The sequence below is a fragment of the Petaurus breviceps genome, unplaced genomic scaffold, assembly GCF_028583685.1.
Source record: "Petaurus breviceps papuanus isolate PSGF00001 unplaced genomic scaffold, PetGlider_PUasm1.0 175, whole genome shotgun sequence".
Lineage (NCBI taxonomy): Eukaryota > Metazoa > Chordata > Mammalia > Diprotodontia > Petauridae > Petaurus > Petaurus breviceps.
In genome coordinates this window covers 69254707-69270247 of record NW_027185764.1, presented here as the reverse complement: position 1 = coordinate 69270247, position 15541 = coordinate 69254707, and the positions used below count along the sequence as shown (strand labels likewise).

Genomic DNA, 15541 nt, shown 5'->3' with positions numbered 1-15541 from the left:
TTGTTGAACACCAGCAAGGGTTCAGATTAGCTTGTGTACATTCATTTTCCATAGAGGACAGGCAGGGTGCAGGTCCAAGTAGGGAAGGAAAGGAAGGAAATAATTACAACTGTTTGCCCTGAAGAACATAGGTGTATAATGAATCTCAAGGAGGAGGAGACCATGAGGGTCAGAGAATGTCAAAGCTTTAAGAGAACCTGTAGTTTAAGGACCTCATTTGACACGGTGAGAAACAACCTTAGTGAGATGCAGGGAATGAGAATTGAAGAATTATCTGGAATGGATGGAGCTTTGTAGACATGGGGATGCTGACAAGCAGGGAGATTGAGGTACTGAGGATCTTTGACTATCAAAGGTATAAGCATGGCTAGAGGTAGTCTAGTTCCACATGTTCTTGTACAAGAGGTGGAAATGGAAAAGACAAGGGAAGTAGACTGAGGATTATAGAATATGAGGACTGCAAGGTCCATCTGCTCCGTAACCCCACATCTGACAAAGGAAACTGAAACTCAGAGAAGAGTTTATGAACATTTATGCTTAGACTGCCTTTTTCCTCTTCCCTTTTCCCCTTTGCCTCTTGAAACCTCCAGTTCTTTCCAAGACTCAGATCCATTACCTTCAAAATGCTTTTCCTAGTTGTAGTGCCTTTTCCCCATCATTACCCCCCCCCCTTTTTTTTTTTACATTCTGTAGCATCTGTCTGTGAACCTGTGTTTCCTAGCACAAGGTAAGCTTCTTGTAGGCATGGGATGTGTCTCCGTTTTGATTCTGTATCTCTAGTATCTGGCTTAAGATCTGACACTAAACTTAGGCTTGTTGATGGTTTGATTGGAAGTAGAATTGACAGGACTTAGAAATTTAGTTGAAGTGAGAGGTTGAGTGAGGGTGAACAAGTCAAAAACATCAAATCTGTGCTGCAGGAAAATGATGGTGTTTTCAATTTTGATTTTTTTTTTATATAAAATTTGTAGGAGGAGACCGGGTTAGAAGGGCTTGGATTAAGAATTTGCTTTTAGATACATGGAGTCTGGTATAGTTGTTTTCAATAAACAGAGACAGTTGGAGTTTGCAGGACTGGCACTTGAGAGATAGAACTAGATCTATAGATTCAGGAACATCTGAGTAAAGGTACTAATTGAATCAGTGGGAGTGATTGCATATGATCTGAGGAAGAAAAGAGAGAAAAGATGACTGCCAGGACTGCACTTGACCAGCCCTGCCCCTAGCCATCTCATTATGCTATCTTCCTGTTTTGTACATAATAAATGCTTTTTTGTTTTTTCATGTCATCTAGTCCATACTCCATTTCTACTTTATCCACTGGGAATACTAATCAAATAAATGCTACCTTTGCTTCTGAAATGGGCATGACCATCATCTGCTATATGAGTCCATTTTCCATCCCCATGACTTTACTGTTCCTTGGTCACTATGTAAAACTCTGTTGTCTCCCCTCTCAGTTAGAATGTAAGCTTATTGGGAGCAGGGACTATCTTTTTTATGTTTGTGTTCCCAGTGTTTAGTGCAGTGCTTAGTGTTACATCCCTTGGGGACATAATCATTCTTGACTCCTTCTAGCTGTAACCAGCCTTTACCTCTTTTTGGACCATAAGGCTGTGGTGTAACAAAGAACAACATCTATAGTTATTAAAAACAGAAAGGACAATGATAATTTAGTGTATGTCTTTCATGTAACTCTTCTCATTTTAAGATCTTTAATTTTTGTATTAGAATATTATACTAGTCTTTACAAGAGGTACAGTAGTTATGTTTCTTTTGGTTCACAGTGATTGCAAATATCATTCCAGAGTCATATGACTGAATAAACCATTGAATCCAGGAGGGGCCCTCTTTTGTTCTGACCCATGCCATATTAATTCTTGGAACCTCTGGTGGCCAGATATCTCAGACTTCCTGCGTCCTTCACATTGTTCTCCTACTGAAATATAGGAAGACTGTAAACTTTGGAGGAGGAATGTTTATTGCTGCTTGAAAATAGGTGAAAACTTTGTCACTATGAAATTTACTGTTAAAAAGTTGTATTTTATGTGTATATAAATGTATATATGTATATATAAATAAAATTTTTTTTTTTTTTGGAGAGGCAGCATGGCGTAGTGGATAGAGAGCTGGCCTTGGAGCCAGGAAGACCTGGGTTCAAGTCTTGCCTCTGACATATACTGTGTGACCCTGGGTAAGTCACTTAATCTCTCAGTGCCCTAGGCAACTCTGTAAGACTGTTAAGTTGCAGAGAGGGTGCCGACCTGCACTGGTAGAGGGAGTTTCCTCATTCATGGAGTTCACTATACCAGTGAAATCACAGGTCTAGTGCTTAATCCCCATTATTTTTCTATTGCATGGTATCTATTAAATGAATAAATTTTGATTTAGAAGTTTTTTCATCTTGTAAAATGAAGGGATTAGATTAAATGATCTCTAAGGCCCCTTCCTGCTCTAACGTTTTAGGATTTTTGGTCATTGAGTACAGGATATTCAACAAAATCATGGCAATTTGAGGATTTCAGTGTTCAAATATTATTTTGTTTCATTCAAGGTCTACTGTGATGATTTCCTTCCCCCTTCTACTGTTGCTGTAATGTGAATAACCATTACTTAAAGTTAAATAAACTGCAATTAATTGTTGTTGCAAAGCATTATTATTTTGATCTAAGTCAGGGTTTCTTAACCTAGATTCTGGATTTTAAAAAATATTTTGCTAAGGACTCTGAATCTGCATTTTAAAAAATATTTTGCTAAGGACTGTTAGGTGGTGCAGTGGATAGAACACTGGACCTGGAGTCAGGAACACCTGAGGTCAAATCCAGCCTTATATACTTACTGGCAATGTGACTTTGGGCAAATCACTTAATGTCTGATTGCCCCCCCCCAAAAAAAAATTGTTAACTGTATCTTGATATAATTGGTTATCTTTGTAATTTCATGTATTTAAAACCATTTTGTGAATAGGTCCATAGGCTGAACTAGACCATGTAAGGGGAAAAATGTTAAAAACACCTTATCTAAGTTTTATTTTAAAACTAGTGTTAAGAGTGTGGTAGGAAGAGCTTGCCCTGAAAAAATTTGAAGTGATTATATTTGAGACCTTAAGCAAAGAGTGAATAAAATTTTGACAGCTTTTTCTAGAAATTCATATTCCACTACTTTTTTTTTTTTCCTTTTAGGGTGTCTAACAAAGATGTATGAAGTAGAAGTAGCATGATTAGTAGAAAAAGTAGAGGATTCACGAGTCAGAAGTCTTGATTTCCTACTGAGCTCAGGAGACTAATTTAGTTGAGATAAATGAGTATATTGATACCAATGATGTAAAGAAATGCTCTTTACTTCTTTAAGGGCAGTAAACCACTTGGCAGTGATAAGGTAACATCAGGTGATCCAGATATGTTATGAAAGTGCCATAGAATCAGAATCTTGGAAATAGAAGGGATTTTAGCAGTTCAACCTTTTACAGTGTCCATGATAAATGATAATTTAGTCTTTGGCAAATTAGCAAATGAAGGCTAATAATATCATTTCTAGTAACAGATAACCTGTTCCCCTATCTTGATAGGCAAACAGATGATTTTTTTTTATGAGGACAAAGAGAGAATATAGAGAGAAAAGGGAATAGGGTCCAGGACAAAGCCGAGGGGTGGGAGTGGGAGGAAACTAGTTAGCATTTCATGTTTTGTAGTTTTCTATTTATTAGAAGAAGTACATATGCTTGAACTTCACTAATTCAGTACCAGCCTTGTCCAGTGTATTCAATCTAAATTTGTTGCTTTTAATGTTGTCTTCATTTACATTGTCATAGTCATTTTATATACTGTTCTTGTGGTCTTCTTTCTTGACTTTCATCAATTCATCAGAATCTTCCTATGCTTTTCCAACTTCTCAACATTGGTTGCTCCTAGCAGTATTCCATTAAATATATTTACTATATTTGCTTCAGTAATTTCCCAAACTTCTATACTTTAAAGGTTGACATTTAGAAGTGAAAACATTTCTACATTTTGTTATTTGCTGTAGTTCATTTTAACTGGAACCAGTAAAGAACTTTTATTATGAAGCATCCCTTGGATCTTGTAAATTCATTCATTATGGAGTACTTTTCATTGTAATAGTATTTTATAGGAGGGGGCTTTGACATGTATAATATGAAGCAAGACTTTTATTTTTCTATTCCTTCAAAGTATTGTGTCTTTTTTTTAGAAGTAGGAGAAAAGGTAGAGGGATAATCCTTCACAAGAGTGAAGTAATAGTAGTGTGTTCACCTCTTTAAACTTGAAAACAAATCTGTACCAGATTACAATTTTTTTCTGAAAAGCTTCTTACAGCCTTAATTTTTCAAACAGTTCAATTTAGTAAATTTGCTGTGAGCAATTACTCTGTGTTAGTACATTGAAGAGCTTGAAGCATTCTCAAGGGGAAAAAGACAGGTGGAACAGTTAAATAGAAGTTAAGGCAGTATATAGTTATGTGTCCAGATGAGTGGTGTATACAATTAATGATATGGGAATTAAGTAGGTAGGGAGAGATCATTGTGGGTTTGAGTAAGGAAGGCTTCAAGCAGGTGATGGGATTTGAATGATTGGAAAGATGTTTCAAGCAAGTGATGAGATTTGAATGATGGGGAAGATCTGGACAGGAACTGAGGAACATAATGCCAGGTCGGTAGTACATTATTAACCAAATGACTTGGGTGGAAAAGTGAATGGTGTGTTTAGGTACAGTATATTACAGTACTGGCTTGGCTAGAATGAAGAATTGCCTTTGGAGAACACTAGGGAGATAAAAATTGGCTAAGATAAGGAAAATACTGGGAAAATATGGTTGGTTAAAATAAGATGGGACCATATTGTGGAGAGCCATGGACATTTGGCTAAGCGGCCTTAATTGTCATTGTATGTTTTTGGTGACATAGTAAAATCAGTAGTGTCAAGGTTGGACTAAAAAAGACGGAGATTAGAAGCAGCTCCCTGGAGCTATTGCACCTTGATGCAGAACTGTTAGAATTGACTGCAAAGTCCCTGGAATAGAAGGAAAAGGATAGATTTTGAGAAACATTTCAAAGGAAGAATTTGAAATAATGTGGTAATTGTGTAGTTTGGAGAAGGAAGAGTAATAGATGATTTCAGTGGTTTCCATCCTGGGTGTCTGGGATAATCTGGTATTATTTATGGAAATAGGTAAGTTGAGATAGGGAGAAGGAGTGGAATGTGTCAATGAGTTATAGTTTGAATGTTTTTGTAGTGGGCTTGGGTATGGGAAAGCCATTTGCGAAGGCTAGTAGGAGTCCTTGCTGGAGCAAAACAGGTATGTCTGCATTGTGGCCATGCAGTTGTTTGTCTCTGTTTAAGACCTATGTCAGATTTAAAGCAGGTAAGCAGAAGAAAGGATGGCTTTTGAGCTGACACTTTGTCGACATAGTGCCCCACATTTGGCAAGGAGATGGACCCTCATGCTACTAAAATCCCTGGTTTGTTTTTTTTTTTTTGTTCATTTGTTGTTGTTTTTTTTTTCCTTCAGTAAAACCATGTAAGACAAATAAACACAGCACATGGGAGGGCTGCTAGGACAGGTTCACTCTTGATCTGGTCAGACAGGAAAGACACTAAGAAGGGGTTACTTTATTCTAGTCTCGTTTCTCAGAAGAGGATTGCTGATAATGGGAGCACAAAAACTCCTACAACATTCCCTTAATCACTCTTCTCACAGGGGTCAGCGAGAAGGGGGGCAACTACCCCTACGTCTCGATGGAGTCAGTCAAGACAGGCACAACTAGTGCATCCCCTAAATCCCCTCATGGCTCAGTGGGGGTCAGTTGAGGCAAACATAGATTCCCCCCAAAGCCTTGATGGGGGCCGATCAAGGGACATATCATTTGTACATTCAACCCTAGGGTTCCCCATTCATTGACCAATGAATGACCACCCATTTTATAGGGGCAACAAACAAAGAAGGCATTTTGCCAAGGGGTGACTTCATAAGATTACATTAAGTTTTAGCATTATCGTGTCAAATCAGCACAGCACACACACACTATGTGTTTATGACTTTAAGCAAAAATGTTCATATTGTTGCAGGTGTGGTGGAGATGTTTTGAACTGTAACTGTGGGCACTCATATCTAACACCTGGGAACAAGAGATTGCTATGGCCATGGATCCTGGGAAATTGAACTCTAAGAAATAATAACAAAAAGACACTTTATACACACTAAAATTCACCTTACTTACAAACCACTATGAGTAATTATATTTTTAAAAAATCTAAGCCAACTCTAGTAGGCATTTGCAATTGATACTATTTTTTAAATTGACATAAGCATTAAAAATAATCTAATCGGATTTCCCACTTGAGGCAAGAATTCTATTTTTTAGTATCTTTTAAACTTGAATATTTCCAGGACTAGGCTACTTGCTATCTCAAATAATAATTTGGTTAGACAGTTTTTCATTAGAAATTTCTGCCTCAGATGAAAATCTCATTGAAGTAATTTGTTTGTTCCAGATCTGTCTTTTGTAGCCAATTGAAAATAACTGCCTTCTTGGAGATTTTAGTTCTTCAAATATTTGTTATAGAAGAATTTAAATTTGGAAAGGAGACAAGAAATCTAGTCAAACCTTAATATAGTTAAACAATATAGACAGGTCCCATTGAATGTAATTTCTATGCATGAACATTTAGAGAAATTCAATAAACTTTTATTGAGACTAACATATATAAAGCATTTTTACATTTGCCTAGAAATAGATATATTATCAGTCACTTAATATTTTGTCCCCCGTTCCTGGAACTCTCTTCCTTCTTATTTTTATCTTCCAGCTTCTCTGGTTTCCTTTAAGTCTCCGTTAAAGTCCCACTGCCTGCGAGAAGTCTTTCCCAGTACTCCTTAAACATAGTGCTTTTGCATTGAGACTCACCCCAGTTTATCCTTTCTGTGTGTTTGTATATGTGGTACCTAGTTGTTTGCAAGTTGTGTCCCCCATTACATTGTGCTCTCCTTGAAAACAGGGATTGTTTTTTGCCTTTTGGTGTTTTCTTTTAAAATTTCTTTAACTTTATATACTCTCAGGGTTTAGCACAGTGCCTGGCATGTAGTTGATGCTTAAGAAATGCTTGTTGACTCTTGAGAAATGCTTGTTGACTTACTGAGGTATTTATTAAATGTTTGTTCTGTGCCAGACACCATGCTGGATACTGGAGATCCAGAGAACAAAAGGTAACTATTTGCCTTTGAGTAGCTTATGTTCTATTGAAGAACACAAATATATATGAGATGAACTGGAAAGAAAAACTGTCCCTAGATTCAAATCCTGACCCTGCTGTATAATACCTATGTAACTGTGGGCAAGTGTGGACACTTCCTAACTTGACCCCAGTTTTCTTATCTATAAAATTAGAGTTGGAGTAGATTAGCAGTTGCGTGTAGTCTTTGAACTCTTGGAAGTTCCTCAGACTCTTTTGTAAGTCTGCAGTATTAAAAATATTTTCATTACAACATTAAGATGCTATTTGCATATTAAAATTATCTCCTTTTCTGACTACATATCTATATGAGGCTAGATTTTCTTAGTATACTTCAACTAAAACATCATTGTAATGGTTGAATGCAGAGGCAGGTATGAAGATGCATTAGATATTAAAGGAGTTTGCAAAAATATATAAAATAATACTGTTTTCTAATTTTTTTTATTTTCAAAAATAGTTTTTGAATAAGAACACAATGTTAACATGTAATGAAGTTATTTCTTAAAATGTATTAATAGATATCCAAAAATTATCTGTTTTAATTTCTAATATGGTGAATATTGATAGAATCCACATAAACAAAAGCTCTTTGGGGTCATCGGTTTTTAAGAATGTTTGAGAATCCTAAGATCAAAATGTTTGGGAACTGCTGGGCTAGATCAGTTCTATATCAGTGTTTTTGTGATCCTAATATAAAATGTAAGCTATTAAAGCTTAAAACTTAAGTAAGACTTTTGGAGCACCTTATATATACTCTGCATCAGTTCATGTAAGTCCTGTGTTTATCTTAATCCACTAAGACTAGTATTGGGGGAGAAGATAGTGAAATCTGTTTTGTAATATGACTATTGAATATCTAGCCTGCAAAATCTGATAGTTTGAAATGCAAACAATGGAGCCGAGGTGAGAGACCAGTGATGATATTATAGATGAGACAGTGTTCTGTGTGAAGATCATAATTGAGCCCATAGGACTTAATGTATTCACCAAGAGATTGTGAAGATCCAACACAGAACTTGGGGTATACCCATAGGTAAGGGTCTACCATATCAATGATGACTCAGCAAAAGAAACTGAAGAACAGACAGGTTGGGAGAACCAGGACAAAACAATGTCACCAAAAAAAAAAAAAAAAGAATATTCAGAAGAGGGGTGGGCAGCACTGTCATGCTTCAGAGAGGTAAGGATGAGGATTGAGAAAGGGCCATTGGATTTAGTGATGGGTAGAGATCATTGGTACCTCTGGCAGAGATGTTGATGTGAAATATTCCAGCCAAGATCACCACATCCTACAGAACCTACTCCAGAATACGAAATGTAGCAAAGAATCAACAGACTTTCTGAGGAGACAAAACTGCCCAATGCCTGTGGACTTACGTGGGGGGAGGGGGGAGAAGGATTTACCATAAGACAGGGCTAGCGCCAATGTTATTGGCTTAGATGTGCAATGAATGAATCTGACTTCCTGGGTGGGGACTGTGGTGAGGACACATTGCCAGGCCCCAGGCATTTTCCTCTGTAAGGTGGGAGAGGCAAGAACAACAAAACTAAAACCCCCAAAACCCTTGTTGATGGCAAAAATCTCAGCTGGCTTTGAAAACAGACTTAATAAACAAAACATTACCTAATAATTAAAATTTTAAAAAGAGAGCCAGATTTGCAAAATGATAAATAAAGAAATAAAGGAAATAACTGTAAAATGTCAACAAAACCATTAACATAAGTAAAATGTATATTTAGGAAAACAAAAAAATATATAAATAAAACAAGAAGTAGAAAATCTAAAGACTCCAAACCCAGAAGCAAAAATGAAAGAAATCATAAATTCACAAAGAAGAAAATCTTGATTTTTCTTCTTTTTTGGGGGGGGGAGGAGTTTTATAAGTGAATTATATAAAACATTTCAGGAACAATTTACTCCAATGTTACTTAAGTTGGTTACAAAAATATATAGAGAAAATATCTTACCAAACTCATTCTGAGGCAAAAATGAGTACTTTTGACCAGAGAAGGAAGAGGTGAGTCAGAAAAAGAGAACTACAAATTATTTATTGAATAAAATATTTGCAGAGGCTATCACAATATATTCAAATATATTTGCTATGACAAAATTTGTTTTATGCTAGAAATGATATTGTTTATTTTAAAAACTCAATAGGCATTAATAACAAAAATGATGAAAATGAGTTACGTGGGTAGATGTTGGAAAAATTATTGATAATATTATACCCATGTATGTTGGACATTAAAAAGCAGAAGAATTACTAGTTGATATTACATGGCTCAAACCTCGTGCTGCCATTATCTGCGATGGAGAAAGATTTGGCGCCTTTCCAATAATAGCAGGGATAAAGCAGAAACATCTATTTTTGCTACTAGTCTTGATAAAATTACAGAAATTCTACAACTAGCAGTGGGAAAAGATGATGGAATGGATAGAGATAAAATTGTTGCTGTAGGCAGCTGGCTACTTTCTGGCCATCTTTGTTCCCTGCCACCTGCTCTCCCCTGCCACATAGTGATGTTCTCATGTGTGTGATCTGACCAGGAGGTGAGCATTGGTGAGCATTTGGCCTGTGTAGACCTGGCCTCAGTTGCCCCACCCCCACTTTTCTCCTCTAACTGAGAATAGTAATCAGATTGCCACTACCATTCTCAGGATAACTCATTTATTTGCTGTGTGACTCCCATCAACTATTCTACTGATTTCCTTGCCTGTGGTAGTCCCTCCAGGTCTTTATTTTCTTCCTTTCTTTTAAAGCAGTTGGGGTTAAGTAACTTGCTCAAGGTTACACGGCCAGTTATTTTTTGTGTGGGTACCGAGTATTTGAGGCCGGAACCGATCCCTGGGCTCCCAACACCAGGGCTGACGCTCTTACTTACTGCACCACCTGGCCGCCCCTAAGCATATGGGGTTAAGTAACTTGCTCAAGGTTACACAGCCTGTTATTTTGTGTGGGTGTTAAGTATCTGAGGCCAGAACCGATCCCAGGTCTCCCGACTCTGTGGCTGGCCCTCTTACTCACTGCACCACCTGGCCGCCCCAGAATGTAAGTTCTTAAAATTCATGAACTATCCTTCTTTCTATTGATACCCCCTAATACTTAGCACTGTTTGCTACAGTGTTTAGTGATGCTTTTTCATCCATTTATTTGTTCATTCATATGTTGGTTTATTCAGGCAACCCAACAGATTTGACTTCAAAACTAAAAGCAATAACTAGTAATGTAGTAGAACACACATACACCACACACATACACATGCACATGCACCCCCTCTACAAAAATTGTCATACTTCCTATTAGTAACTGAACCCTCCAGGAGGAGATAGAAAAAGAAATTGCATTCAAAATAACTATAAGATGTAATAAATTATCTGTGAAGCAAACTATGATGGCACAATTCAGACTTAGATATATAACCATAAAATGCTTTCCAGAAAGAAAGAATCAAAGAGAATTTGATTGTTCATCAATCAGCTTTGGTAATGCAAAAAAAAGAAATCTATCTAAATTCGCGTGCATCTATATAGTATATCAATCAAACTACCAAGATGGGACTACTTTAAGAATAAGAAAAAATAAAATTTATTTAGGCAGAATCAAGTATCTGAAAAGAAATGATGACACATATGAATTAAGGGAGCCTAACATTGCCACATATGAAACTGTAAAGCATTAATCATCAAAATTATTTACTACTACTTAGAAAATAGAAAAAAAATGGAAACAACTGCTTATTTATTTTTAACTTTTTTTTTCCATTTTTGACCTGATTCTCTCCCTCTAGTCCCTTCCGCTACCCATTGAGAAGGTAAGCAATATATCAATTATAGATATGAAGTCATGCAAAAAATTACAGGAGACATTTTTTAAAGAATCTCTAGGAGCAGATCAATAAAACATAATGTTCTATATCTCCAAGGATTTCAATTGCAAAAATGCCAGGAAATATTGAAAGAAGTTTAGCAGAAATCAGCTTAAGATCTTAAGGGGAAACTATGATGATTTAGGTTTGTGAAATTTTAGATGTTGGTTTGACTTCCACATGGAAATATCATTTAGGAAGTTAAATTTTTAATAATGTGGAAGTTTAATCAATATAAATCAATTGCCATGAAAAGAATGAAAGATCACTTTTTTGAGCAAACATCTGTAGAAAGATGGCTGCCATGGCAGCACTTTTAGAATATTAACTAACAAAATCATATGGAGAAAGGTGATAGGAGGTTTCATAGTATCTTGTAAAATATTAAGAAATAGTGAAGGAAAGTAGGTATTTTTAAAATTTAATTTTATTATTTTTCAAACTTTGAAAAATAATCTTTCCCTAATCTTCATCTTCTCTCCCTAATACCCCACTTTCCTACATTGAGAAATCAAGAAAAACAGAACCCCTATTATAAAAATATATAATCAAGGAAAACAAATTCCCACATTGGCCATGTCTCCCCTAATATGCTTCAGTCTACATTCCGAATCCATTAGCTTTCTATCAGAAGATGATTCTGATTCATCCCAAGTCCTCTGGAATTGTGGTTGGTCATTGTTTTGACCAGGGTTGCTAAGTTGCTTGTCTTTCACAGTATGGTTATGGTATAAATTGTTCTTATGGTTCTGCTCACTTCTCTCTACATCACTTCATCTAAGTCCTTGCTAGGTTTCCTCATGGTTATCCCTTTATTTGTTTCAGTGCAGTGGTATTCCAGCACATAGTATACCATAACTTTTTAGCCATTGCCCATCTGATGAGCACCTCCTCAGTTCCCAGTGCTTTGCCACCAGAAAATAAATTGTTATGAGTAATTTTATTTAGTGTATAGAACTAGTAATAGTATTGCTGGGTCAAAGGGTATTATAGTTTAATAATTCAGAGAACATTTTTTGATTTCCATTTGCTTTTTACTAATGACTAGTAATAGTGTTTTTTTTCATATGCCTGAGAGCTTTGATTTCTTCCTCCAAAAACTGCCTTTTCATCTCCTTTGACCATTTATCAGTTAGGGGAATGGTTCCTATTATTGAGTTCCTAAGTTTGAATCTATTTCCTATATATCATGGAAATGAGACCGTTATTAGAGAAAGTCATAAATTAAAAATCCCATCAACATAGAAATTCAGAAAATAAAAGAAGGGAAACAATTCAAAACAAAAACATTTAATTGACAAAAATAGGAGTTGGATTTAAAAAAAATAATAGATAAAATATTAGCTAATCTGATTTTTTTTGAAAAAGGGAAAGGAAAATTCACAACAAATGAAGAGCAAATAAAGGAAATTACTATTTCCCATCTTTAGAATTAGAGATTAGATGCCAGCATAACTGAGATAATGGAGGCATGTATGTATTTATCATAAAATTGTCATTAAAATCGTACTGGGAATAATTTACACGTGTATTGAGGGAATTCTTTATGAAAGTATGAATTAGAGGGCAGCCAGATTTTGCAAAATTATGTTCTGCAGCATATCATAGCTTTATAGAACAAAATTAGCAAAAAGATGTAGAAAACAAAAGATGTCACTATGCTTATTGTTGACTAAAAAGCATTTCATTGGGTGGCATGACTTTAAAGGCTCTTGTTGGCTACCATATGTTAAAATCCTACCGAAATGGGAGCTAGAACATTTAAAAAATTTTCTGATTATTGATATCAAATGAGATCAGGAGATGTATGTTTTTTGCATTGTATCATATTGATGGGGAGAGAGGAAATAAGAAATATACTTGTGTATGTATATATCTACTGTTGTGCTAGGCACTGTGTTAAGAGCTTTTTCAAATATTATCTCATTTGATTTTCATAACACCCCAGCAAAGTATGTGGGTGCTAGTTTACCCCATTTTACAATTGAGGAAACTCAGGCAAATGGAGGTTAAATGATTTGCTCAGCTAATAAGTCTCTGAGACCAGATTTGAACTTTCATCTTCCCAATTCTAGACTTAGCACTTTATTCACTGTGTCACCAGCTGTGCTTTGTTCAGCACAGAAAGAAAAGAGGGATTCCATAAAGATAGTAAAATAATCTCTTAAGTTTGCATTTTATTTTGGCAATTATGTCAAGCCGTAGATTATTTTGCAGCCTTCTAAATAAGATCTGTATGGGAAGGCTACATGGTGGCATAGAGTGTTGGTCCTGGAGTCAGGGAGACTCATCTCCCTGAGTTCAAATCCAGCCTGACTAGCTGTGTGACCCTCAGCAAGTCACTTCACTCTGCCTCAGTTTCCTCCTCTGTAAAATGAGCCAGAGAAAGAAATGGCAAACCACTCCAGTACCTTTGCCAAGAATACCCCAAGATTGGGCTTATGAAGAATCAGACTGAAAATGACAGCAACAGCAATGACAAATGGGATCTGTAATCATCAAAAGTTTGGACTCTTTCTGGAAGTCAATAGAACCCTGTCCTGAGCCCTTTTCCCTAATCATACTGTCTTGATCTTATCCCCATCTCCCATCAAATCAAATATCTTTATGCCAATGACTCTGCTGTAGAATAGCCCTAAGTTTCAACTAAGCTCCGGTCCCATGTAACTAACTGCTTATTGGATATTTCCAATTGGATGTTTCATAGACATCCTACATGCAATATATGCAAAACAGAACTCATCTTGACCCCTGAACCCACCTAATTCCTAATTTTTCTGATCACCCAAGTTTGAAAACTAAGTTGTTCTGACTTTTCACTCTCTTGTATTACCCACTTAGCTAACAAGCATTTAAGTGGCCCTTTTGTGATAGGCTTCATGCTAAGCACTGGGGAGAAAAAAGAAGGAAAATAGTTCTTGCCCTTGAGGAGTTTACATTATAATAAGAAAACAATATGTACATATTTTTATATATATTAGATACACAGAGAAGTAGATACAATATAACCTTAGGAGGGAAGTTAGGGCCTAGTTGAATTTAGATCAGATAAATTTGTAGTTGTGACAAAGTCAGTGTGATTTTATCATTTCTAGCTTCATTTAGCAGCAAGTTAATAGGGTCAGTCAATGTACATCATGTGAATAATTGAGGGCTTGGATTTGGCAAGATGTAATTAGTGATAGAACAAGGAGATTCAAAAGTAGAGAAGAACATGTGGTTAAACTGATTCTTTAAGAGATGTAGAGTGGTAAGTGTTGAAAGCAGGGTCAGAGAGCAGGTGAGGACCTGGAACATAGTAAGGATTTGATGGGTTAGAGGTGACAGTGAAGATCATAAGTTTAGGACTAGTGAAGAAGAGAAAGGAAACATAGAATGATGGAAGATAATGTTTAGATAGAGAAATTTTGGAGTGCTTGAATATGAAAATTAGAACACTTGTGGGTGAAGACAAGATCATGGATACGACCGTGCCTTGTTTAGCTAACATAGAGAAATCAGAGGTTTTGAGCAATTGAGGAACTGGGATTTAGCATGGATATTTGAGGAAATATTGCATGTTGAAATCTATAAGTATGAAGGTAGGAATTTGGTGAGGGAGACAAACCAGACACTGAACTATTGAGAAATGAGGAATATCCTGTGACTCAGTACATAACAGCTTCCAGGATCTGCATTGGATTTTAGAATGAATCTCAAAAGGAGGAGAGGTTGCTAAATGTTGGTTTTAGAAAGTCTTGAAGTTGTATTATAGAATAAGGATTATTCCAACTCTGGTGCCTTCCCATTGTCATGTCATATTACTCCCATTCGATAAATCATACTCCAATCAGAGTAACTTATTCTCTGTCATCCTTTGTCTTCTGATCATTGTGCTTGGAATGCACTTCCAACCTTTTTTGCCTGCTGACTTCCTGTTTGTTCCTTAAAACCTAATTCTAGTGCTACCGTCATGAAGCTTTTCCTAAAACCTCCATTTAGTGACATCCTTTTCCTCCTTGGACCTTACACAACACTTGATCGTTTCTCTAATATGCTTGTCATTTAATGTATATAGATTATAGTTATTGATGTTTGTGTCTTATCCCATTACTAATCTAAGTTCCATACATATAGTATGCTATTTGCTAAACTTTGTATTTTGCTCTATTCATGTCAGTGATTTTTCAAGGGCTGGGATTGCTTGTTTTGTCCTCGGTGCTCAGTATCTTGCTTGACATTTAGAGGATGCTTAATCGATGCTTGTTGATTGTTTCTCTGAAAGGAAGTAATGTGTATTAGTCTACAGTGGTAGTCTGGAGACAGATTGTGAAAGGCTTTAAATGTCAGATAGGAGTAAGCAAGAACCTTTGGCAAAACTGTGCTTTTGGAAAAATCAATTTAGTTGCTGTGTGAAGGATGTATAGGAGAGGGGAGAAATTTGA

The 15541-nt window shown here is 36.2% G+C and overlaps 1 protein-coding gene across 5 annotated transcripts in view; it reads left to right on the top strand.

Moving 5' to 3' along the window:
- Positions 1-15541, top strand: part of PTBP3 (polypyrimidine tract binding protein 3) — a 224898-nt gene that overhangs the window by 160196 nt on the left and 49161 nt on the right. The window contains exon 3 of one of the 5 annotated variants that reach the window (XM_069085322.1): positions 1788-1999. The exons of the other annotated variants lie outside the window; for them this stretch is intronic. The gene's annotated coding sequence lies outside the window, so the exon portion shown is untranslated. The remainder of the gene's footprint in view (positions 1-1787; positions 2000-15541) is intronic. 5 annotated transcript variants of the gene reach the window in all.